Source organism: Tamandua tetradactyla, chromosome 24 (genome assembly GCF_023851605.1).
Source record: "Tamandua tetradactyla isolate mTamTet1 chromosome 24, mTamTet1.pri, whole genome shotgun sequence".
Taxonomy (NCBI): Eukaryota; Metazoa; Chordata; class Mammalia; order Pilosa; family Myrmecophagidae; genus Tamandua; species Tamandua tetradactyla.
In genome coordinates, this window is record NC_135350.1 from 9,821,780 (window position 1) to 9,849,418 (window position 27,639).

The 27,639-nt window shown below is 38.8% G+C and overlaps 1 protein-coding gene and 1 non-coding gene across 13 annotated transcripts in view; one reads left to right on the forward strand and one right to left on the reverse strand.

Annotated features, from left to right (window-relative positions):
* Positions 1 to 27,639, forward strand: part of ZGRF1 (zinc finger GRF-type containing 1) — a 250,677-nt gene that overhangs the window by 176,484 nt on the left and 46,554 nt on the right. The window lies entirely within an intron of this gene.
* LOC143668661 (U6 spliceosomal RNA) lies at positions 19,686 to 19,791 on the reverse strand. The gene has a single exon (XR_013168526.1). It is a non-coding gene; the product is annotated as a U6 spliceosomal RNA (small nuclear RNA).

Below are 27,639 nucleotides of genomic sequence, written 5' to 3' on the forward strand. Positions count from 1 at the left end.
TTATCTAGGTAGATCCTAGCTGACATTTCTTGCTGCTATCCTACCACTTGGCCACAGAGAGGTGGCTCAACCTTGGACAAGGTCTCTTCTTTTTTCCCTTGGCCCAGCCCGCTTGAGTCCAGGCTGCAAATAGGGCAAAAAAAAAAAAAAAAAAAAAGAATTTTTTTTAAAGGTTAGAGACTAGGAAATCATATACCTAGGGAAGAATTGGTATTCAGGCAGTCTGTTTATAGAGATATGGCTACTTTCCATAAGGAATGCTGGGAAGAAACCCTTTGTTCCCTATTGCTACAAAGCAAGAGAGCTTTTTAGGTAATGTGGGCTGTCCTCATTCCAGGCCAAGAGAGGATTTCCCCGTCTTTTCCTTAGTGTCTTTCTGGTGCCCTTCCCCACAAAATGTCAAGAAAGAATAGGGTAGGCTCAGTGTGACTGAATATCAAATGTTTCCACATATTGTTTGGGTTTCAACCTCGAAACAGGATTCAGCATTTACACTCCCTCCTCCCCAAAGAAAATATTCTTTATAAAGCATTAGTAAGCAATGTAAATTTTACCAAAGATTCCAGAAGTGGAATGTTGAAGAGGGATTACCACACAGAATCATTCTACCAATTCCATCAATATTTTTGTTCTCTCCATAGTCCCTCTTATACCTAGTGCCAACTTGAGGGTGCCCTCTCCTTGACAGTGCTTCCGAGAATTCCCTATCAGGTCCAACTCTGGGCTGTAATACACTTTTGTTTCTGTAAGACACCTGGGCTCTTCCTTCTACCCATAAGTGGACTGACCAAACCCCATTTTCACAAGGAGGTCCTTCCTGATAAAGAAATGCTCTTATCCAGTTACTCAGGGACCAAAATTCTTTATATATTATAGAGAATGATAAAGAGGGCTATTCTTTCCTGTACCTACCAAAAGAGGAGGAAGAGAGATTTCTAACCCTGTTTCCTGGTATATTGTATCCTATCCTCCATTTTTTCATCTGGTTCCATTAAAGCTCTTTTCTGGTGAGTGAGAGTTCTGAGAAGGAAATTTCATCCAGTTACCCTGTGTCCCACAGGCATCTTCCCATTATTTGATTTCTTGGCCAAGTTATTAAGAACTAAACCTTTCCTTCAGGTGCTTCCTATCAGTACTTTAATTCATAAGAGCATCCTCTGGGCCCTGGTCCTGGAACTCATCCTTCACTTGGTTCATCTGGTTGGTTCATCCTTCAGTTCTTCTTATTCTTCAGGCATAAGTAAGTGCATATCTCTTTTATCAAATTAAGGGAAAAACGTTAAATTCATCAGTTAGATGGCTGCATTAATTTTAGTAGGCAAAAGTGAAAAATAGCTTAATAAATGTATTTTGTTCCATTATTTCCTTCATTCCACTATCCCTGTGTAGATGGAATATGCCTCACTCTGGGTATCTAGTATTACATGAAACAGATATGGTTCTTTCTGTCACGAAACTTCAATTCTATCCATAGCTAGGCATAGATTTATAAATTTTATTAAAATATAACCAAAATTTACCAGATAATTACTGTTGATCATTGAGTGAATTATGTCATAGCCACTCAAAGCATTGCTGAATAATGATCAAACAATCACAAAGGCATGGAAAAAACTGTTATTTTGTTTTCCTGGTGCCTAGAACAGCACTCAGTAAAGATTTGTTAACTGAAAAAATAAAAGCCTCTTCTGAGCTGGGCCTCCACTCCCCAGGTTTTACAATAAAGAATTTGAGTTGGTACGTGGCTCTATGTGACCCCAGGTTTTATGTACCCTGTTTTCTTGGGGTCCAGCCCTTTTTCAGTATTTTGTGCTGTCCAACTCAAAAAGCCTCCGTTTTATTTATTTATTTATTTTTCCATCAGCCCTGCCCCTTCTCTGCTGGGACAAAAACTCCTGTTTCTTTTAGTGCTTACTCCAGATTTGTCTGTGCTCTGGGTCTGTTTACAGTAGTCAGAATTTGTTAGTTAATTCTGCATTTGGAGCTTGGTTGATCTGTTTCCTTGCTACTAGTAAAGTCTGTTTCCTTTCACCTTGGGAAACCAGCCTGCTATGACCTAGGGGGAGAAACATTGGCCTCCGTGGCTTGGAACTCTTACAGTCCTGTGTGGGATCTCAGCCATTCCATCCATTCCAGACTAGTGTATACTGTATGTCCAGTCACTGATGTCCCCCCAGTAGTTGTTCTGTACAGTTCCTGTCTATTTACTAGCTTCTCTGGAGGACAAACTAAATTCCACACCTCAATATGCCCCATCTTTCCCCAGGATCCAAACTGAGCCTTTATAAATTTAATACAATTGAAATTATCCAAAGAGCTTTCTCTGACCACAATGAAATGAAGCTAGAAATTAATATTCACCAAAGAACCAGAGCATTCACAAATATATAGAGATTAAATGATACAGTCTTGGAGGGGCCAAGATGGTGGCTTAGCAAGGTGTGGGATTTAATTCATCCTCCAGAGCAGCTAATAAATAACCAGGAACAGTACAGAACAACTGCTGGGGCCTTGTCAGTGACTGGACACACAACATATATCAGTCTGGACCAGCTGAACTGGCTGCAAGCCCATCCAGAACTGTGAGTTCCCCAAGCTGTGACAGCCAGCACCCCTCCCCCACAGGCTGCTTTCCAGAGGGGAAAGAAAAGGGACTTTACCAGCAGCAGAAGCTGAGTGCAACCAAACTCCAATTGTGAAATTAATTAACAAATTCTGACGATTAAAAATAGGCCCCCAGCTCAGATAAACCTTTTGCCCCAGTGCAGAGGGGGCAGGGCTGAAAGAAAAAGAAAAAAAAAACCACAGAGGTTTTTTTGGATTTGAAAATGTCTGGACCCTGAAGGAAAGGAGGGGGCACATAGGACCTGGAAATACACAGAGCAATGTACCAACTTAAGCTCTTGATTGGCAAATGTGAGAAATGGGGATCTGGCTCTGAAAAGAATTTTTCTGTTTCGTTTTGGTGGCTTTGTTTCTACAGCTTGACTGCTCTTTGGATACAGCTGCAAGGCTTTCGGGCTCCACTGCCCCAGGCATAGGCAGAACTATGCTTGTTTGAGAGCTGGTCTGGGGCCTTTGCCTTCCCTGGGAGAGGGGTGGGGCCCAGCTCAGGTGGAATCCCTTCCTCAAGGAGTTCAGACCCCAGGGTCTGGAAAAGTGAAGCAATTAAAACCAGACTACAACCTCTCCTCTGTCTCCACCATGCTGCCATCAGGGAGAGTCTGCTGAAGTTAAAGGTACCACATCACCTTACGCTGGTGGGACCTGCAGGCAGACAAGCACCACATACTGGGCAGGATAGGAAAACAGAGAGCCCAGAGGCTTCATAGCAAAGCCTTTCAATTTGCTGGGTCTCTCCCTGAGGGAAAACTGATGCAGGTGACTCTTTCCTCCTGACAGGAGGCCAGTTTGGTCTGGGAAAATCTGATTGGGGTCTATAAAGACCCTCCGAAGGGGTTAAAAAAAAATGTACCACACAGGCAGGGCAAGAAATAGGAAAATAAGAACTGAAAAATTCTAATCTCTTAAGCAAAACCTAAAGATAGAGGTCAAGAATAAGCTGAACTGAATGTCAAAGAACAGATAGACAACAAAGTCATCCAGCAAGAAAATCCTAGGTAAAAAGAGTGAAAAAATCTCCGGAATAAAGTAATTAAGGTAATTAAATGCCTAGACACCAGCAAAAATAACGAACCATATTAGGAAAATTGAAGATATAGCTCAGTCAAAGGAGCAAACTAACAATTCAAATGAGATACAGGAGTTGAAACAATTAATTCAGAATGTTCAAATAGACCTGGAAAACTGCGTCGAAAATCAAATCAGTGAATTGAGGGAGGACATAAAGAAGGTAAGGAATGAACAAAAAGAAGAACTCAAAAGTCTGAAAAAACAAATCACAGAACTTATGGGAATGAAAGGCACAGTAGAAGAGATGAAAAAAAAACAGTGGAAGCCTACAATGTTAGATTTCAAGAGGCAGAAGATAGGATTAGTGAACTGGAGGACGGGACATCTGAAATCAGACCAGCAAAAGAAAATATAGGGAAAAGAATGGAAAAATATGAACAGGGACTCAGGGAATTGAATGACAACATGAAGCACATGAATATACGTGTTGTGGGTGTCTCAGAAGAAGAAGAGAAGGGAAAAGGAGGAGAAAAGCTAATGGAGGAAATTATCACTGAAAATTTCCCAACTCTTATGAAAGACAAAATTATAGATCCAAGAAGTACAGCAAGCCCCAAATAGAATAGATCCAAATAGACGTACACCAAGACACTTACTAATCAGAATGTCAGATGTCAGAGAGAATCTTGAAAGCTGCAAGAGAAAAGCAGAAACCATGGAGTGAGAAAACAGCAGGATTATATATTTAAATTACTAAAAGAGAAAAACTGCCAACCAAGAATTCTATATCCAGCAAAATTGTCCTTCAGAAATGAGGGAGAAATGAAAACATTTTCAGACAAAAAATCACTGAGAGAATTTGTGACCAAGAGACAACCTCTGCAAGAAATACTAAAGGGATCACTAGAGACAGATATGAAGACAGGAGAGGGAGGTGTGGAAAAGAATGTAGCAAGGAAGACTATCAGTTAAGGTAAAAGAAGGAAAATTAGTTATATCATGTAAAATCCAAAAGGTGAAATGATAGAAGAAAGTACTGCCTGTACAGTGATAACACTAAATGTTAATGGATTAAACTCCCCAATCAAGAGACATAGACTGCCATAATGGATTAAAAAACAGGACACATCTATATGCTGTCTACAGGAAACACATCTTTGATGCAAGGATAAACATAAGTTGAAAGTGAAAGGTAGGGAAAGATATTTTATGCAAATAACAATCAGTAAAGAGCAGGAGTAGCTATACTACTAACCAACAAATTAAACTTCCAATGTAAAACAGTTAAAAGAGACAAAGCAGGACACTATGTATTAATAAAAGGAACAATTCAACAAGAAGACATAACAATCATAAATATTTATGCACCAAGCCAGTATGCTCCAAAATACATGAGGACAACACTGAAAAGAGAAACAGACACATCTATAATTATTGGGGATTTCAGTTCCCCACTCTCATCAATGGACAGTACATCTAGACAGAGGATCAATAAAGAAACAGAGAAATTGAATAATACAATAAATGAGCTAGACTCAACAGACATCTTTAGAACATTACACCCCACAACAGCAGGATATACCTATTTCTCAAGTACTCATGGATCATTCTCAAGGATAGACCATATGCTGGGTCACAAAGCAGGTCTCAATAAATTTAAAAAGATTGAAATCATACATAATACTTTCTCAGATCATAAAGGCATGAAGTTGGAAATCAATAATAGGCAGAGTGCCAGAAAATTCACAAATATATGGAGGCTCAACAACACACTCTTAAACAACCAGTGGGTGAACAATCTGAGGGCGAAATCATGAAAAAAAAAATTCCATTTACAATTGCAGCCGAAAGAATAAAATATTTAGGGATAAATTTTACTAAAGAGGCAAAAGACCTATATAGAGAAAACTGTAAGAAATTGTTAATAGAAATCACAGAATATAAATTTTGTACCAAATAAACATTTTTTGCTTTAGTCTCACACACAAGACAAAATTTTATAATGTTAACTATCTATTTTCAGCACCCTGCAGTAATGACATTCCTTTGTTCTTCCTCATGCAAAAACATTTTTTAAATTTGTACATTTAGTCACTATCATTATACACTCTAGGCATTCCTAGATTATACCATCTCAGTCTTTATTGTCTGTCTTTCTTTCTGATTTCATTTGTGCCCCCTCCTCCCTCTATCATTCTCACATTCAGCTTCATTCAGTGTTTTAAATGTATTACAGTTAGGTAGTATTGTGCTGTCCATTTCTGAGTTTTTACATTCAGTCCTGTTGCACAATCTGCATCCCTTCAGCTCCAATTACCCAATAGCTTATCCTATTTCTATCTCCTGATGGTCTCTGTTACTAATGAAATTCTCCAAGTTTATTCACTAATGTCAGTTCGTATCAATGAAACCGTACAGTATTTGTCCTTTTGTTTCTGGCTAATCTCACTCAGCATAATGTCCTTAAGGTCCATTCATGTTGTTACATACTTCATAACTTTATTCTGTCTTACAGCTGTATAATATTCCATCATATGTATATACCACAGTTTTTTTTAGCCACCCGTCTGTTGATGAACATTTTGGCTGTTTCTGTCTTTTTGCAATTGTAAATAATGCTGCTATAAACATTGGTGGCAAATGTCCATTTGTGTCCTTACCCTCATGTTGTGTGAGTAGATAACCTAGCAATGGTACTGCCAGGTCATATGGCAATTCTTTTTCTAGCTTTTTGAGGAACTACCAAACTGCCTTCCACAGCAGTTGTACCATTTGACATTCCCACCAACAGTGGATAAGTGTGCCTCTTTCTCCACATCCTCTCCATCACTGGTCATTTTCTGTTTTATTGATAATGGCCATTCTGGTGGTTGTGAGATGATATCTCATTGTGGTTTTGATTTGCATTTATCTAATAGGGAAGTTGAGCATCTTTTCATATGCCTTTTGGCTATTTGTATTTCCTCTTCTGAGAAGTGTCTGTTCAAATCTGCCCATTTTGTAATTGGGTTGGCTGTCTTTTTGTTGTTGAGTTGAACAATCTCTTTATAAATTCTGGATACAAGACCTTTATCTGATATATTGTTTCCAAACATGTCTCCCATTGTTTAGGCTGTCTTTTTACTTTCTTGACAAAGTTCTTTGATGCAAAAAAGTATTTAATTTTGAGGAGATCCCATTTCTTTCTTTCTTTCTTCAATGCTCTTGCTTTGGGTTTAAGGTCAAGGAAACCGCCTCCAAGTATAAGATTTAAAAGATATTTCCCTACATTTTCTTCTTACAGTTTTATGGTCTTAGATCTAACGTTTAGGTCTTTGATCCATTTTGAGTTAATTTTTGTATAGGGTGTGAGATATGGGTCCTCTTTCATTCTTTTACATGTGGATATCCAGTTCTGTAGGCACCATTTATTTAAGAGACTGTTCTATCCCAAGTGAGTTGGTTTGACTGCCTTATCAATGATCAGTTGTCCGCAAATGAGAGGGTCTATATCTGAACACCCTATTCTATTCCATTGGTCAGTATATCTATCTTTGTGCCAGTACCATGGTGTTTTGATCACTGTAGCTTCCTAATACGCCTTTAAGTCAGGTAGCATGAAACCTCTGATTTCATTTTTTTTCTCAGGATACTTTTAGCTGTTAGTGGCACCCTGCCCTTCCAGATAAGTTTGGTTATTGGTTTTCCTAGTTCTGAAAAGTAAGTTTTTGGTATTTTAACTGGCATTGCATTGAATCTGGTAAATCAATTTAGGTAGATTTGACATCTTAACTATATTCAATCTTCCAATCCATGAATACGGTATGCCCTTCCATCTATTTAAATCTTCTGTGATTTCTTTTAACAATTTTTTATGGTTTTCTCTGTATAGGTCTTTTGTCTCTTTTGTTAAATTTATTCTTAAATATTTTCTTCTTTTGGTTGCAAACGTAAATGGAATTCTTTTCTTGATTTCCCCCTCAGATTGTTCATTACTATTATATAGAAACACTACAGATTTTGGGGTATTGATCTTGTAACCTGCCACTTTGCTGTACTCATTTATTAGCTCTAGTAGTTTCGCTGTGGAGTTTTCAGGGTTTTCGACGTATGGTATCATATCATCTGCAAACAGTGAGAGATTTACTTCTTCCTTTCCAATTTTGATGCCTTGTATTTATTTTTCTTGTCTAATTGCTCTGGCTAGAACTGCCAACACAGTGTTGAATAACTGTGGTGCTAGTGGACATCCTTGTGTTGTTCCTGATCTTAGGGGGAAAGTTTTCAGGTTTTCCTCTTTGAGGATGATGTAAGCTGTGGGTTTTTCATCTGTTCCCTTTATCATTTTGAGGAAAGTACCTTCTATTCCTAGCCTTTGAATTGTTTTCAATAGGAAAGGATGTTGAATTTTGTTAAATGCTCTTTCTGCATCAATTGAGATGATCATGTGGTTTTTCTGTTTTGATTTGTTGATATGGTGTATTACAGTAATTGATTTTCTTATGTTGAACCATGCTTGCATACCTGGGATGAATCCTACTTGGTCATGATGTATAATTCTTTCAATGGGTTGCTGGGTTCGATTTGTAGAATTTTTTTTTTATTTTAATGCAATTTTATTGAGATATATTCACACACCGTATAATCCATCCAAACTATACAGTCAGTGGTTCACAGTATCATCACATAGCTGGGCGTTCTCATATTGTTCTTAAGTTTTATTATTATGCCCATTAAAATAATTGTGAGGATTGCAAAAATATGGAAAAATTTGCGATAGTGCTACATGGAAATAAAGCCTAGGGCTCTGGCCTTGAAAACTCTATAAAACATGACTACGAGAACAGACACAATTAGAAGAATGGTGAGAGAGGTGGAGGATTGTAAATTTCATTTTTTCAGTATTCTCTGACGTTAAATTAATTTTCAGTGGACAGGTAAACATTTTAAAGAAAATCTGATGAGGAGGATGTTGACTCTGAAGCAACTCCCCTCATTCTGTCCATGGGGCCTTTGAGAGACTCAGCTCAGGAGTCTTGGATCAGCTTCCCTGGGTTGCAGAGAGGGAGTTTCACTTCACGAAAGCCCTGGGCTTTGCTGCAGGGAGAGGCACTGCAGACAGCCACCACATTGGGCTGCCTCTGCACTGAGCCAGCCCAACTGTTTCCCCTGTAGTGCCCTCCCGTGGCAGAAGCCTGCCTCTGGAGACAGGGCCAAGAGAAAGCAGCCAGACCAGAGGGTGGGGAACATGGACACGCAGCTTTGGAGACTCAGGATGAACAAAAAGTTTTAGAACATGTCACATGAACATTTAATTTCATGTCTGGGGAGAAAGGTAGCTCCATTTGCTGAGGCAGGAGGACTGATGGTCTGGATGGGATGGGTGTCTAAAGAGATGCAGGAAACCAAGGTCGGTACCCATCATGAGCAGTAAGGGGTCCTGGGCTAAGTGCCCATGGTAGGCTGGGAGGCACAGTTCAATGCGGATTTTCAAAGAGGTATTCGAGATCTGGGCCACGCAGTCTCTGCTCTTTGTTTTTGTTTTTGGTAAAGTCTCTTAGCAGTACCAGTACTGCATTTTCAAATATTTCTGGGGCTGGTTTTGTGTCTGTGGCCCAGTAGTAAATATCCCAGTCATTACTGGGCTCATTAATCATAGAGGTTCAGCTGTTTCTCTGTCATTTGGTGCAGATATTCTTTAGCAAAGAGGCCACACCAGAGTCGGGAATACTGTGACCACTGCCATTTTCCCCGAACAGCACCAGAAGCCTTCAGCCCAGCTACTTACGGGAATCCCCGAGTAGCAGGACCTGAGGATTTCGGCGCGAGGTTCTGAGCGGGAAGATGCGTCCCTGCCCGATTTGTAGAATTTTGTTGAGGATTTTTGCATCTGTATTCATTAGAGAGTTTGTTCTGTAGTTTTCTTTTTTTTTTGTAATATCTTGGTCTTGCTTTGGTATGAGGGTGATGTTGGCTTATAGAATGAGTTAGGTAGCTTTCCTTCCTCTTCAATTTTTTTGAAGAGTTTGAGCAGGATTGGTACTAATTATTTCTTGAACGTTTGGTAAAATTCACATGTGAAGCCATCTGGTCCTGCACTTTTCTTTTTGGGGAGCTTCTTAATGACTGATTCAGTTTCTTTACTTGTGATTGGTTTGTTGAAGTCATCTATTTCTTCTTGAGTCAATGTTGGTTGTTCATACCTTTCTAGAAAGTTGTCCATTTCATCTACATTGTCATATTTATTAGCATAAAGCTGTTCATAGTATGCTGTCATTACTTCCTTTATTTCTGCGGAGTCAGTGGTTATGTCTCCTTTTCCATTTCTGATCTTATTTATTTGCATCCTCTCTCTTCTTCTTTTTATCAATCTTGCTAAGGATCCATCAATCTTACTGATTTTCTCATAGAACCAACTTCTGGATTTGTTGACTTTCTCGATTGTTTTCGTGTTCTCAATTTCATTTATTTCTCCTCTAATCTTCATTGTTTCTTTTTTTGCTTGCTTTGGGGTTAGTTTACTGTTCTTTCTCTACTTCTTCTAAGTGGACAGTTAATTCCTTGATTTATGCCCTTTCTTCTTTTTTTGATATAAGCATTTAGGGCAATAAATTTCCCTCTTATCACTGCCTTTGCTGCATCCCATAAGTTTTGATATGTTGTGTTTTTTTTTTTTTTTTCCACATGGGCAGGCACCGGGAATTGAACCTGGGTCCTCTGGCATGGTAGGCAAGCATTCTTGCCTCCTGCGCCACCATGGCCCGATATGTTGTGTTTTTATTTTCATTTGCCTCGAGATATTTCCTAATTTCTCTTGTAATTTCTTCCTTGACCCACTGGTTGTTTAAGAGTGTGTTGTTGAGCCTCCACATATTTGTGAATTTTTTGGCCCTCTGCCTATTATTGATTTCCAACTTCATTCCTTTATGATCTGAGAAAGTGTTTTGTATGACTTCAATCTTTTAAAATTTATTGAGACTTCCTTTGTGATCCAGCTCATGGTCTGTCCTTGAGAATGGTCCATAAGCCCTTGATAAAATGGTATATCCTGCTGTTGTGGGGTGTTATGTTCTATAAATGTTTGTTAAGTCTAGCTCATTTATTGTATTATTCAGATTCTCTGTTTCTTTATTGATCCTCTGTCTAGATGTTCTGTCCATGGATGAGAGTGTGGAATTGAAGTCTCCAAGTATTATGGTAGATGTGTCTATTTCTCTTTTCAGTGTTTGCCTCATGTATATTGGAGCATTCTGGCTCGGTGCATAAATATTTATGATTGTTATGTCTTCTTGTTGAATTGCTCCTTTTATTAATACATAGTGTCCTTCTTTGTCGCTTTTAACTGTTTTACATTGGAAGTCTAATTTGTTGGATATTATTATAGCTACTTCTGCTCTTTTCTGATTGTTATTTGCATGAAATATCTATTTCCAACCTTTCACTTTCAACCTAGGTTTATCCTTGTGTTAAAGATGTTTTTCCTGTAGACAGCATTAGATGGGTACTGTTTTTTAATCCATTCTGCCTGTCTCTGTCTTTTGATTGGGGAGTTTAATCCATTAACATTTAGTGTTATTACTGTACGGTTAGTACTTTCTTCTACCATTTTGCCTTTTGGATTTTATAGGTCATATCTAATTTTTCTTCTTTTTACCTATACTGATAGTCTTTCTTTCTACACTCTTCTCCACACCTCTCTCTCCTGTCTTTTCATATCTGTCTCTAGTGATCTCTTTCGTATTTCTTTCACAGCCGGTCTCCTGGTCACAAATTCTCTCAGTGATTTTTGTCTGAAAATGTTTTAATTTCTCCCTCATTTTTGAAGGACAATTTTGCTGGATATAGAATTCTTGGTTGGCAGTTTTTCTTTTTTAGTAATTTAAATATATCATTGCACTCTCTTCTTTCCTCCATGGTTTTCTGCTGAGAAATCTATGCATAATGTTATTGGGCTTCCCTTTTTATGTGATGGATTGCTTTTCTCTTGCTGCTTTCAAGATTCTCTCTTTCTCTTTGACCTCTGATATTCTGATTAGTAAGTGTCTTGGTGTATGTCTATTTGGATCTATTCTCTTTGAGGTCTGTTGCACTTCTTGGATCTGTAATTTTAAGTCTTTTCAGTGATAATTTCCTCCATTAGTTTTTCTCCTCCTTTCCCTTCTGTTCTCCTTCTGGAGAACACAAATGTTCGTGCGCTTCCTGTTGGCATTCAATTTCCTGAGTTCCTGCTCATATTTTTCCATTTTTTCCCCTATATTTTCTTTTGCTTGTCAGTTTTCAGATGCTCCATCCTCCAGTTCACTAATCCTATCTTCTGTCTCTTGAAATCTAACACTGTAGTTTTCCATTGTTTTTTCATCTCTTCTGTTGTGCCTTTCATTCCCATAAGTTCTGCGATTTGTTTTTTATACTTTCGATTTCTTGTTTTTATTCATTCCTTACCTTCTTTATGTCCTACCTCAATTCATTGATTTGATTTTTGATGAGGTTTTACATGTCAGTTCGTACATTCTGAATTAATTGTTTCAACTCCTGTATCTCATTTGAATTGTTGGTTTGTTCCTTTAGTGGGCCATATCTTCAGTTTTCCTAGTGTGATTTGTTATTTTTTGCTGGCGTCTAGGCATTTAATTACCTTACTTAGTTTATTCTGGAGATTGTTTTCACTTCTTTTACCTAGGGTTTTCTTGCTGGTTTAATTTGTTGTCTGTCTGTTCTTTGACATTCAGTTCAGGTTTTTCTGGACCACTAGCTTAGGTTTTGTTTAACAGAGGAGAATTTTTCAGTTCTTGTTTTCTTGTTTCTTGTTTCTTGCCCTGATTGTATGGTGCCTTTTCCTTCCCACCCTTACGAGGGTCTACTTAGGTGTTATAGACCCCAGCTGGATTTTCCCAGACCAAACTGGCCTCCTGTCAGGAGGAAAGAGTCATCTGTGTCAGTTTTCCCTGAGAGTGAGACCCAGCAGGTTGACAGACTTTCCTGTGAACTCTCTAGACTCTGTTTTTCTTATCCTGCCCAGTATGTGGCGCTTGTCTGCCTGCAGGTCCCACCAGCATAAGATGATGGGGTACCTTTAGCTATGGCAGACTGTCCCAGCTGGGGGTGTGGTGGAGACAGAGGAGAGGTTGTAGGCCATTTTAATGGCTTCAAATTACCCAACCCTGAAGTCTGAATTCCTTGATGGAGAGATTCCACCTGAGTTGGGCCTCACCTCTCCCCTGGGGAATGTACAGCCTCTAGACAAGCTCTCAAACAAGCTTATTTCTGCCTATGCCTGGGACAGTTGCAGCCTGAGTAGCCCTGCTGCTGTATCCAAAGGCAGTCAAGCCTTTGTAGAAACACAGCCGCAAAAACCTCTGTTTCTTTTTTTATGTTTTTCAGTCAGCCCTGCCCCCTTGGTGCTGGGGCAAAAATGAGCAGCCTCTGCTTTCACCAGGTTTACCTGAGCTGGGGCCTATTTTTAGTAGTCAGAATTTGTGAATTAATTCCACTATTGAAGCTTAGTTCGCTCATCCCCTGCTGCTGGTAAAGTCCCTTTCCTTTCCTCTCTGGGAAGCAGCCTGTGGGGGACAGGTGCCAACCACTGTGGCTTGGGAAACTCACAGTTCTTGGGCTCGCAGCTGGTTCATCTGGTCCAGACTGGGGTATGCCGTATGTCCAGTCACTGACATGGCCCCAGGAGCTGTTCCTGGTTATTTAGTAGCTGCTCTGGACGATAAACTAAATTCCACACCTTGCTAAGCTGCCATCTTGGCACCTTCATTGAAATGGCTTTTTTTAAAGGGGAATTTAATAAGTTACAAATTTACAGTTATGAGGCTGAGAAATGTTCCAGTTAAAACAAGTCTATAGCAATGTCTTATCAAAGGCATCCAGGAAAGGATACCTGTGTTCAAGAAGGCCAATGAAGTTCAAGGTTTCTCTCCCAAGTGAGAAGGCACATGGTGAACACAGTCATAGTTTCTCTCTCATCTGGAAAGGCACATGATGAACAGTCAGGGTTCCTTTCTCATCTGAAAGGGCACATGGCAAACACATGTCATCTGCTAGCTTCTTCTCCTGGCTTCCTGTTTCATGATGTTCCCCGGGAGGTGTTTTCCTTCTTCATCTCCAAAGGTCACTGGCTGGTGGACTCTGCTTCTCATTGCTATGTTGTTCTGCTCTGCTCTCTCTGAATCTCTTTCATTCTCCAAAATGTTTCCTCTTTTATAGGAGCCCAGAAACTTATCAGGACCCACCTAAATGGGTAGAGACACGTTGTCAACTAATCCAGTTTAACAGCCACTCTTGATTAAATCACATCTTCAGGGAATAGGTCTAATTACAGTTTCAAGCGTGCGATACTGAATAGGGATGATTAGAAGAAAGAGCTGCCTTTACAAAATGGGATTAGGATTAAAACATGGCTTTTCCAGTGCACATACATCATTTCAAAGCAGTGCATTCCATGCTCTGGACCCTAAAAAGACATGTTTTCCCCATATACAAAATACATTTGTTCCATAACAATATCAGAGAACCTTAAACCATTTCAGCAACGTTACAATACAATACAAGGTTAAAACCAGTACAAAATCTCAAAGTTAGTTGGAAGCATGGTCTGTTGTAAGGCAAATTATTCTCTGACTTTGACCTTTTAAAGCTCATAACAAGTTATTTGTTGCCAACCCACAAAGAAGGAACAGTCATGGGATACATATACCCATTTCCATAGGGAGGAAGGAACACAGGGGTCACCAGACCCAGACATTTTCGAAAACCTGCAGGGCAAAGTCCTTTAGATTTCAAAGTCTGAGTCATTTATCTTCAGGGCTTTAGATAGCGGCAGTCCCACCCTTTCCAAGGGCCTATGCAATGGCTTGCCTCTGTCTTAATACAACCTTGGAGGACATTGGGGAGACTACCTTTTTCTCGGCTCCACCCTCTCCAAACATTGGGGCCACACCTGGGCTCTGCCATCTCTGGGACACATGCTCAACCCCTCCATGTGGTGGCAGCCAGGCTCTCCCCAAAGCCCAAAGAATGTGTTTTACCCTCTCCAAGGCCTGAGGCGGCATGACTGTTCCACTGCAGTGTGGTGGAGGGCTCATCCTTTGCCTTTGGGGCAAACTCACCCTCTCCATGGGCTTTGGTGGGTGTGCTGTCGTGGTCCGAGGCTTCTTGACTTCACACCTCAGCCTCCATGGTTTTGTCTCTGAAGTTATTTTTCCTCCAATGTGTCCCTTCTCTGAGCCCCCGAGTCCAGACTGGCAGCGGCTCTGTTTATACAAGTCCCACAGCATTCTTCTTGCCTTTCTATGCAGTAGCCTTGGAACATGCCCATCAGACATAAGGAGTTCCCACAAATCCTTCCTGGATAACTCCATGTCCAATCCTGGCTTTCTCTGAAATGTTGACTGGTTTCACGTTTGTCCGTATCCTCATGTGGGGCACTATTCTCTGGGATCTCCCTTCCAGAAAGCCCAGAATTCTCCAGAACATCAACTTCTGGTTTCTTTGTACCCAAGAGTTCAGTTCCCAGCTTATCTCTTTCCTGTAGCATTTCACTATAAGCTGTGAGGAGAAACCAGGCTGCACTTTCCACATTTAATTTGGAGATCTCTTCTGCTAAATATCCAAGTTCATGGCTTTCAAAATCAGCCTTCCAGCCAAACTCACTTGTCAATTTTGCCAAATTATCTCCTATTTTAAAACAAGGATCATCTTCCTTCCAGTCTGCAATAGTACACACCTCATTTCCATCTAGAGCCTGGTCAGAGGTATGTTGAGAATCCATGTTTCTACCCACAGTCTCTTCAAAGCATTCTAGGCCTTCTCTATCAAACTTCTCACAGTTCTTCCAGAATCTTTCCCTTATCCATTCAAAAAGCCTTTTCATCATGTTTGGTATTTGCAAACCATCGCAGTACCCCACTCCTGGTACCAAATTGTATTAGTTAGGGTTCTCTAGAGAAACAAAATCAACAGGGAATACTTACAAATATAAGATTTATAAAAGTGTCTCACGTGACCATGGGAACACAGAGTCCAAAATCCACAGGGAAAGCTGTGAAGTCGACAATTCCAATGGAGTGTCTAGACAAACTCCACAGGGAAGGCTTACCAGCCGAAGCAGGAAGACAGCCTGTCTCTTCTGAATCCTCCTTAAAAGGCTTCCAGTGATTAGATTAAGCATCACTTGTTGTAGAAGACACTCCCCTTGCTGATTCCAAATGGAATCAGCTATGGATGTTGCTGATGTGATCATGATTTAATTCTATGAAGTGTCCTCATTGCAATAGACAGGCCAGCACTTGCCCAACCAGACAAATAGGTACCACCACTTGGCCAAGTTGACACATGAACCTGACCATGACAGGTTACAAATGTACAGTTCTAAGGCTGTGAAAATGTCCCAGTTAAGGCATCAATAGGACAGTAGCTTCTCTGAAGACCACTTACCCTGAACTTGAGCTTCTCTTTCAGATAAGGCACATGATGATGTGTGCTGATCCTTCTCTCCCAGGTTTTGTTGCTTCAGCTTCTGGCTTCTCCATCTGTGACTTTCTCTCTACACTTCTCTGGGTGTTTCTTTGAATTTCATCTCTTAGCTTCTGTATGTGTTTTATCCTCTTTTAAAGGAGTCCAGCAAGAAGATCAGGACCCACACTGCATGATATAGGTCACATCTTAATTGAAAATAATCCATTGAAAATATCCCACCTACAGTAGGTCTGCACCTGCAGGAATGGATTAAAAGAACATGGCTTTTCTGGGGGTACATGACACCTTCAAACACTGCTGAATAATATTCCATCCTTTGTATATACCACAATTTGTTTTTCCATCATCAGTTAATGGACAGTTTGGTTGTTTCCATTTTTTGGCAACTGTTAATCATGCTGCTATGAACATTAGTGTGCAAATGTATGTTCACATCCCTCCTTTCAGTTTTTCTGGATATATACCTAGTAGCTGTATTGCCAGAGCATATGGCAATTCTATATTTAGCTTTCTGAGGAACTGCTAAACCATCTTTCGCACTGGCTGTATTTTATATTCCTACCAGCAGTGAATAAGTGTTCCTGTTCCGCATCCTCTGCAACACTTGTAGTTTCCTGTTTTTGTAATAGTTGCCATTCTAATACGTGTGAAATGATACCTTATTTTGTTTTGACTTGTATTTCCCTAATAGGTCGTGAAACTTAGCATCTTTTCATATGTCTTTTAGCCATCTGTTTCCTCTTCAGAAAAATGTTTAGTCTTTTTCCCATTATCAAATATGTGGTTTCCAAATATTTTTCTCTCATTGAGTGGGTTTTCTTTTAATCCTTTGACAAAATCCCTTAAAGCATAGATGTATTCAGTTTTGAGGAGTTTCCATTTATCTATTTTTTTTCTTTTGTTACTTGTGCTTTGGAAGTAAGGTTTATGAAACAGTTGCCTGTCACTAGATCTTGAATATACTTCTAAATTTTATTCTAGAGTTTGTTGGTACTGGCTCTTATATTTAGGTCTTTCATTGGTTTTGAGTTAATTATTATATAGGATGTGAGAAAAGGGTCCTCTTTCATTCTTTTGCATGTTTGATGTCCAGTTCTCCCAGCACTTTTTATTGAAGAGATTGTTCTGTCCCAGTTGAGTGGACTAGGGAACCTTGTCAAAAACCAGTTGCCAAAAGAAGTATTTGCAAAGTCCCCTTGGGGGACTAGGGAGGAAGGAGGAAATATTCAACTTCCACACCTGGGGAAGACTGGATATTCCCGCAAGCAGTAGGAACAACCAAATCAATAGGCTGAGCCCTTGATCTTGGGGTTCGTCCCTGTGAAAATTATTCCTGCAAAAGATAGGCCAAGCCTACTTACTGTTATGCCCAAGAGTCACCCCTAGAGAACCTCTTTTGTTGCTCAGATGTGACCTTTCTGTCTAAGCCAACTCAGCAGGTGAACTCACTGCCCTCCCCTCTACGTGGGACATGACTCACAAGAGTATAAATCTCCCTGGCAACATGGGACAAAACTCCCAGGATTCACCAGGACCCAGCATCATGGGATTGAGAATGCCTTTTTGACCAAAAGTAGGAAGAGACAAAGAGACAAGTTTCAGTGGCTGAGGGATTTCAAACAGAGCCAAGAGTTTATCCTCAAGGTTCTTCTTATGTGTTTTACAGATATCCCTTTTAGTTTATGGTGTATTGGAGTGGCTGGAGGGAAGTACCTGAAACTGTTAAGCTATGTTCCAATAGCCTTGATTCTTGAAGACAATTGAATAGCAATATACCTTTTACAGTGTGACTGTGTGATTGTGAAAACCTTGAGTCTAATGCTCCTTTTATTCAGGATATGGACAAATGAGTAAAAAATATGGATAATAAATAAATATTAGGAAAGTAAGTGGTAAAATAAATTAGGTTGATTGAAATACTAGTGGTCAATGAGAGGTAGGATTAAAGGGGTATGGTATGTATGAGTTTTTTCTTTTTCTTTTTATTCCTTTTTCTGGAGTGATGCAAATGTTTTCAAAATGGTCATGGTGATGAATACACAACTATGTGATGATATTGTGAGCCATTGATTGTATACCATGTATGGACTATATGTGTGTGAAGATTTATCAATAAAACTATTTTTTCAAAAAAGAAAAAATTGACAATTTTATTTATCTGAAAGAACCAACTTTTGGTTTTATTTCGTCTCTCTATTGTTTTTTTTTTCCCCTCAATTTCATTTATTTCCACTCTTACCTTTGTTATTTCTTTCCTTCTGCTTGCCTTAGGATTAGTTTGTTCTTCTTTACTCTAGCTTCTCCAAGTATTTAGTTAGGTGTTTGATTTTAGCTTTCTTCTTTTCTTAAAAAATATTTTTATTGATAGAAGATATAAGCATACAAACATTCTTAAGATACCAGCATTCCATACGTGGTGTATAGTCATTGGCTCATGGTATCATCAACATAGTTGTGTATCCATCACCATGATCATTTTTTTTTTGAACATTTGCATCAACCCAGAAAAAGAAATAAAAAAGGAAAAAGAAAAACCTTGTACGTAACATACCCCTTACCCTTCCCTCTCATTGATCACTAGTATTTCCATCTACTCGATTTATTTTAACCTTTGTTCCCTCTATTATTTGCTTATTTTTTATCCATATTTTTACTCATTTGCCTATACCCTAGCTAACAGGAGCATCAGAAACAAGGTTTTTGCAATTCAACTGTAAAAGCTTTATCATTATACAATCATTGTATTCTTCAAGAATCAAGGCTACTGGAACATAGCTTTACGCTTCAAGTACTTCCCTGTAGCCACTCTAATACACCATAAATTAAAAAGGGGATATATATATATATAATACGTAAGAATAGCCTCCAGGATAACCTCTTCCCTCTTTTGGTCAAGAAGGTTTTTGCAATGCCTTGATGCTGGGTCCCAGCTCATCCTGGTATTTCTGTCCCATGTTGTCAGGGAGATTTACACCCTTAGGAATCATGTACCATGAAGTGAGAGTAGGCAGTGAATTCACTTGCCCTGTTGGCTTAGAGAGAGAGGCCACATTGGAGCAACTAAAGAGGTTCTCTAGGGGTGAACCTAATTTTAAGTAGGCTTGGTCTATCTTTGCTGGAGTAAGTTTCATAGGGGTGAACCCCAAGATTGAGGGCTCAGCCTATTGATTAGGTTGTCCCCACTGCTTGCAAGAATATCAGAAATTCTCCAAATGAGAAAGTTGGCTATTTCCCCCTTTCTCCCCATTCCCCCAAGGGAACTTTGCAAATACTTCTTTATTCACTGTCCAAATCACTCTGGAATTTATCTGGACATCACACTAACCTAGACAAACCGACAAAATCTCATGCCCTATTCAAGATTCCATGTACTTATGGTGTTCAACTAAACTGACCATACTAGTTAAATTAGGAAATATACTACCCAACTTATAAATTTTGCACCAAATGAATGTCTCTCCTTTTAGTCTCACACAGTAGTTGAAGTTTTAAAATATGGATGATACCATCCTTTGCCCAGTCTTTTGGCAAAGAGAAAGATTCATATCTTTACTCAATGTCTTTTTTCTTATTTTTTTATATTTTCTTTTAAAAATATGGAATGCTTAATGAATTTGCGTGTCATCCTTGTGTGTGGCCATGCTAATCTTCTCTGTATCGTCCCAATTTTAGTATATGTGCTGCTGAAGTGAGCACTCTTCTTTTTTAATGTAGGCCTATAGGCCTATAAATTTCCTTGTAAACCTTCCCTTCACTGAATCCCGTAAGTTTTTATATGTTGTTTTTCGTTTTTATTCATCTTGAGATATTTGCTGTTCCTCTTGAAATTACTTCTTTGGCTCACTGATTGTTTAAGGGCATGTTGTTTAACTTCCATATGTTTGTGAATTGTCTAAATCTCTAGCACTTATTGATTTCCACCTTCATTCCATTATGATCAGACAGGATGCTGTATATGGTTTCAATCTTTATTTTATTTTAATGCAATTTAATTGATATATATCATATATATCAAAATTCATATACCATGTAGTCATCCAAAATATACAATCATCGGTTTACACTGTCATCGTATAGCTGTACATTCATAATTGACTTTTTTCTTTTTTTGTGAAAAAATAACATTTATACAAAAAAAGGAATAAATTTCAAAGCACACTGCAACAATAAGTTGTAGAACAGATTTCAGAGTTTGGTATGGCTTGCATTTCCACAGTTTTAGATTTTTACTATTAGCTGTTCCAAGACACTGGAGACTAAAAGAAATATCAATATAATGATTCAGCAATCATAATATTTTGTTAAAACCTGCCTTCTCTGTATAACTCTGCCATGTTTCTATCTTTTTAAAATTTATTAAGACCTGTTTTGTGCCCCAGTATTTGGTCTGTCCTATTGAATGTTCCATGAGCACTTGAGAAGAATGTATATCCTGCTGTTTTGGTGTATAATATGCTGAATATGTCTCTTAGGTCTAGTTTGTTTATCATATTATTTGGGTTCTCAGTTACCTTTTTTTCTCTTTCTTTTTTTGGTTTCTACTCTTTTTTTTTTAAAAATGTTTGTATTGTAAATCTTAACAAACAAACATACAAACATTCTATACATAGTGTACAATCAGTGGCTCACAGTATCATCACATAGTTGTGTATTCAACACCATGATCATTTTTTTTTTAACATTTGCATCTCTCCAGCAAAAAAAAGAAAAGAAAAAACTCATACATATCATACCCCTTACCCCTCCCTCTCATTGATCACTAGTATTTCAATCTACTGTATTTATTTTAACCCTTGTTTCCTCCATTATTTGTTTATTTTTTATCCTTACTTTTTACTCATCTCAGTTACCTTTTTGATCCTCTGTTTACGTGTTCTGTCTATTGAAGAGAATGGTGTGTGGACATCTCTCACCATTATTGTAGAGTTGTCTTTTATTCCCTTTAGTTTTGTCAGTTTTTGCCTCATGTGCTTTAGGGCACCTTGATTAGGTGCATAAATATTTATGATTGTTATTTTTTCTTGGTGAGTTGTCCCTTTTATTAATATTTGGTGTCCTTCTTTCTCTCTTAGAACAGTTTTGACTTAAAGTCTATTTTCTCCCATTTTAGTATAGTTAGCCCTACTCTTTCTTAGTTACTATTTGCATGGAATTCCTTTTTCCATCCTTTCACTTTCAACCTATTTGTGTCCTTGGGTCTAGTAAACATTATTTAGTTTGATCCTTCTTTTTTTTCTTTAATCTGTTCTGCCAATTTGTGTCTTGATTGGGGAATTTAATCCATTAACATTCATTGTTACTACGGTAAGGGCAGTACTTACTTTAGCCATTGTGATCTTTGGTTTTCATCTGATATCTTTTTTTCATCGCTCTTTTCCTTTATTGCAACCTCTTTTTCTGTATAGTTGATGTTTTCTTATGTATCTCACTGATCCTTTTCTCATTTGTGTATAACTTTAAGATAATTTCTTTGTTGTTACTCTGGGGTTTATATTATGCAACCTATATTGATAACATACTAATTTGAAAGCATACCAACTAAGCTTCAGTAGCATACATGTTCTCTGCTCCAATATCCCTCTGTTTTCCTTCTTTATGTGGTTTTTGTCCCACCTTACCGCTTTACGTTTTGCACACATCCATTATCAGGATTTTTTCCTGTTCAGTTGTATTCTAATTCTTATAGGAATTAAAGAGTTGAGATATATATTGTGGATACAGTACTATTGGGTTTTTGCATTTGCTCTTTTAGCTACTGTTGTAGTTTGCAAGCTTCCATAAAGTGATATACTAGAAATGGAACAGCTTTTAAAAATGGGAATTTATTAAGTTGCAAGTTTATATGTTCTAAGGCCACGAAAATGACCAAATTAAAACAAGATATAGAAATGTCCAATCTAAGGCATCAGGGAAAGATACCTTGGTTCAGTAAGGCTGATGACATTCAGGGTTTCTCTCTCAACTGAAATGGTACATGGTGAACATGGGAACATCTGCTAGTTTTCTCTCCAGGCTTTTTGTTTCATGAAGCTCTCCCTGGGGCATTTTCCTTCTTCATGTCCAAAGGTATCTGGCTGCATGGGCTCTCAAGTTTTTTCTGAAATGATTCCCTCTTAAAGGACTTTAGTAAGCAACTCCACCTTGAATGGGTGGAGAAATACCTCCATGGAAATTATCTAATCAAAAGTTAACACCCAAATTGTGTGTGTCATATCTCCATGAAAACAATCAAAAAGCTCCCACTCCAGTATAGGGAGAAAATGTTATTGCATGCTGTGGACTATGTTTTATAGGAAAACATCAACAGTATCACAGCAATACCAGGGGTACATAATGGGGGAAGGTACAAGAGATAGGGGGAGGTTTAGATTTTCTATTTGATGAGAGTGTGTTTATTAGCTATCTTTCTCTTGGGAACAGTGAAATTATCTAAAATTGAGAGTGTTGATGGACTGTTGACTTAGGACATTATACATGAGGCCCTGTAGATGGAGGTGGCTGAAAGATGCACTGTCTGAGAAGTAGATTGGTGAATGATGGTGTATACATATAATCAAAACGGTGCTGATACAGAAATGATTGAAGTTGTGAGGCATGCAACAATGTGAATGGTGGGATATTTGGTGAGGCAAAATAAACTAGAACCAAAAAAGCAAATATTGTATGATCCCATTTAGAAAATACTTATAAGAAAACTGGGGCCTAGACTGTAAACTCTTAGAGCAGTCGCATTTAGTCCAGAATGGCAATTGTTATTTCTGAATTTTGAGGGGCTGTTTTATATATGTATAACCTGGTATTTAGAGATAAGAATGAAGCCAGTCAGGTCGAGATTAAAGTAATTCAGAATACAGGAGTAAGGAAGACATTGTCTGTATTTTAGAACCTCATCTACTGTTTGAGACCAAACGAAGAAAGGTTTATTTTGTCCAGAACCTAAATTTTCTATAGCACATAATCTAATCCAACCTGTCTGCATAGATCATTTAAACAATCCAAACACAGGGAGCCCAGAATAAAAATGAGAACCTTTAATCCTGTATAGCTTAATGTAATGCCTGGATAAATCTCAAAGTATATTAAGCAAATAATCAAAAAGTATTGGCAAAGTCCCTTAAGGGATGTGAGAAAAATTATGGAACTATTAGACTTTACCACCAGGAAAACCCCAGATACTATGCCAAACATTAGGGACACCCAAATCAATAGGCCAGGCCCTTGATCTTGGGGCTTGCTCTTGTGAAGTTTATGTATATAGTGGAGAAACTTAGCCTCCTTGTAGGAATGCCTATGAATCACCTCTGGAAGACCTCTTTTGTTGCTCAGATGTGACCTCTCTCTTTAAGCCCAACTCTGTAAGTGAAACCATTGCCCTCCCCCCTACATGGGCCATGACATCCGGGGATGAAAGTCTCCCTGGCAGTATGGGAGATGACTCCCATGGATGAGTCCAGCCCTGGCACCATGACATCAACAATGCCACCCTGACAAAAAAGGGAGAAAAGAAGTGTAGCAAATAAGGTATCAGTGGCTGAGAGTGTTCAAATAGAGTCAAGAGGCTACATTAGAGGTCACTCTTACATATGCTTCAGTTAGACACTGCTACCTATCATAACTTGCCAAACCCATTCCTGCCAATCTTAAAGAATGCCTAGGGCATTATATAAGATTCTACAAAAAGTTCCATGCCCTAGTGTAACTTTGCAAAACCTACAACCTCTATATCAGTCCCTGGACCAGGTGAGTCCTGAAATGCAGAGGGGCAAACCTCTCTAGAACATCAGCTAGTTCCATCCCCCTATCCCATATTATTGACACCTCCTTTCAGCATGAAAAAGTGACAATGAGCATAGCCCAAATACCCGTAAAGAGTGGGGGAAAGATCATAGTGATGATAGAGTTATACAGAGAAGGTCGGGTTTAAGAAATGTGTATAAATGCTCAATCATTATGTTGATATTTCTTTTAGCCTCCAGTACTTTAGAGCAGCTAGAAATAAAAACTTAAAATTATGGAATTGTAACCCATACCAAACTCTGAAATCTGTTCTACAACTAAGTGTTGCAATGTACTTTGAAATTTATTGCTTATATATAAATGTTATTTAAAGAGGAGTATAACGCAGAAGATAGAATTTAACACATGAGTATGACTGATGAACCATTATACTGATATTCCATTTGGTTTTCCAATGTCTTATAGTAGCTAGAAGAAAAAATGAAAAATCATGGAACTGAAAACCATACCAAACATTAAAATCTGTTCTATAATATACTTGGAAATTTATTGCACAAAAACAAACAAAAAAAGCTCCCTTCCAGCAGTACTGAATGAGGATTAAAGGACTTGGGTTTTCTGGGGTTCACAACAGATTCAATCAGCACAGCTACCCATACTGATGATCTTCATTTCGTCACACTACTCCAAGCCATTCTGTCCTGTCTTTTGTTGATGAACTCACCCACTTTCTGTTTGTGAGTATTTTTAATTCCCCTTTATTTTTGACGGACAGTTTTGCCAGATAGTGAATTTTTGGCTGGCGTTTTTCCCTTTCAGTACCTTAAATAAATCATACCACTTCCTTCTTGCCTACATGGCTTCTGATGAGAAATTGGCATTTAGCTTTTTGTTCTGTTTCACTTGTACATGATAAATCACTTTTCTCTTGCTGCTCTCAAAATTCTCTTTACCTTTGGCTTTTGAAATTCTGATTAGTATGTGTCTCAGAGTATGTGTATTAGCATTTATTCTGTTTGGAGAATGTTGAGCTTCTTAGACATATATATTTATATCACTCATAAGAGTTGAAAAGTTTTTGACCATTATTTCCTCAAATATTCTTTCTGCCCTTTCTGGGACACCCGTGATGCTTATATTTGCATGCTTTGTGCTGTCACTCAGACCCCTGACACACTGCTCAATTTTTTCTATTCTCTTTGCTCTCTGTGTTTCTGATCATATGATTTCAACTGACTTGTGTTCTATTTGCTGATTCTTTCTTCTGCATGTTTAGATCTCTTCTTTTATGCCTCTAGTATATTTTTAACCTCTACTAATGTGCCTTTCATCCTATAGTTTCTCTTATGTTTCTTTTTGTACTTTCAAATTCTTCTTTATGCTCACACATTGTCTCCTTAATATCCTTTCTCTTTGTGTCTATATTTTCTTCCAACTCCTTGAATTGATTCAGGAGATTTATTTGAACATCTTTGATTAGTTGTTCCAACTTCTGAGTCTCCTCTGAAGTTTTAACTTGCACCCTTGATTAAGCTTTATCTTTCTGTTTGTTAGCATGGTTTCTAGTTTTTTGCTAATGTCTAGGCATGCACTTTTCTTCATGTTTTTAGCCCACTCAGAAAGGTCTATCCACATATCTCTTCCCCAGACCTCTTTGTCACCAATTTTCCAATCATGTTCTTTCCAAGTCTCTGACCATCCAGCCAAACCATTAGCAACATCCCATGAATCAGTATACAGACACACCTCTGGCCAGTTCTCCTTCTAAGCAAATTGAACAACCAGGTTCGAAGTTCTGCCCACTGGGAGGATTTCCCCTCACCACTGTCCTTCAGGGACATCCCGGAAAGGGGTTTCTCGTTTTCTAGCTGCCACAATGCAATATACCAGAAACTGAATGTTTTTTTTTCTTATTTTTTAATTTTTTTTTTAAATACCAAAAAACACCAAACAAACGCAAACATTCTTATTTTGATCATTCAGCTCTACTGAATGACTTTTTAAAAGGCGAATTTAATACATTGCTAGTTTACAGTTCTAAGGCCAAAAAAATGTCCCAATTAAAGCAAGGCTATAAAGATGTCCAAATTAAGACAGCAAGAAAAAGTTACCTTCACTCAAGAAAGGCCAATGGGTTCAGCATTTCTCTCTCAAGTGGGAAGGCACGTGGTGAACATGGTCACAGTCTGCTAGCTTTCTCTCCCAGTTTCTCGTTTCCTAAAGCTCCTGCCAGGGTGTTCTTCTTCATCTCTGAAGGTTGCTGCCAGGCGGACTCTGGTTGCTTGGCCTCATGGCTCTGCTCAGTCTGCTGGGGCTTTCTTGTGGCTCTAAAAAGGGACTCTCTCCAAAATGTTTTCTCTTCTAGAGGATTAATGGGGGGAGTCATAACTCTGTAGAAGCTATCTGATCAAAAGTTACACAATTGAGCGGGTCATATCTCCATGGGAACAATCAGAATGCTCCCAGCTGGTAATATTGAATGAGGATTAAAGGACATGGCTTTTCTGGGGTTCATCACAGATTCAAAACTGGCACATTCTACCCTTTGGGCCCCAAAAAGACATGTTCTTTCCAAATGTAAAATATATGAATTCCATAACAATATCAGAATGCCTTAAAACGTTTCAGTAACAATACAAATATAATACAATGTCAGAAGCAGTATAAATCTCATCAAAATCAGTTACAGGTATGGTCTGTTTTAAGACAACATTCTCCTCTGGCTCTGGACCTGTAAAACTCAGAACAAGTTGTTTGCTGCTAACATAAAAACGAGGAACAATCACAGGAAACATATACCTGTTTCTATAGGGAGGAATTGGAAGGAACACAGAGTCACAGGTTTTGAAAACCTGCAGGGCAAAGTCCATTAGATTTTAAACTCTGCGAGTCGTTTATCTTCGGGGCTTTAGAAAGCAGCAGTCCCACCCCTTCTAAGGGCCTACACAGAGGCCTGCCTCTCTCTGATGGCAACCTTGAGGGACATTGGGAAACCGCCTTATTCTCAGCCCCAATCTCCCCGAGGCTGTATTTGGGTTCTCTGCCATCTCTGGGGCACACATTCAACCCATCCATGTGGTGGCAGCCAAGCTCTCCCCAAATCCTGAGGAATGTGCTTCACCCTCTGCAGGGCCTGAGGCAGCATGACTTCTACTGTAATGAGATTGAAGGCCCATCCTCTGTCTTCTGGGCAAACTCACCCTCTCCACATACTTGGGTGGGTCTGCTCTCCTGGCCTGAGGCTTCTTGACTTCAGACCCTAGCCTCCATGGCTTTACCTCTGAAGTTATTTTTACTCCAATGTGTCTGTTCTCTGTCCCTCTCAGTCCCAAATAGCAGTGGTTCTCTTTATAGAGATTGCACAACACTCTCTTTGGCTTTCTATGTGGTAGCCTCACACCATGCTCATCAGACATAAGGAGTTTTCACAAATCTTTCCTGGATAAGTCCATGTTTTCTGGCTTTCTCTGAAATGGCTGATTGGTTCCACATTTGGCCAAATCCTCACATGGGGCACTGTTCTCTGGGTTTTCCCTTCCTGGAAGCCCAGAATTTTCCAGAACATCAATTTCTGGTTTCTTTGTACTCAGAAGTTCAGTTTTCAGCTTATCTCTGTCCTGTTGCCTTTCACTATAAGCTGCGAGGAAAAACCAGGCTGCACTTTCCACATTTAATTTGGAGCACTCATCTGCTAAGTATCCAAGTTCATGGCTTTTAAAATCTGCCTTCCAATAGAGCCATTAGTCAACTTTGCCAAATTATCAGCAATTTTAAAACAAGGATCACCTTCCTTCCAGTTTGCAATAA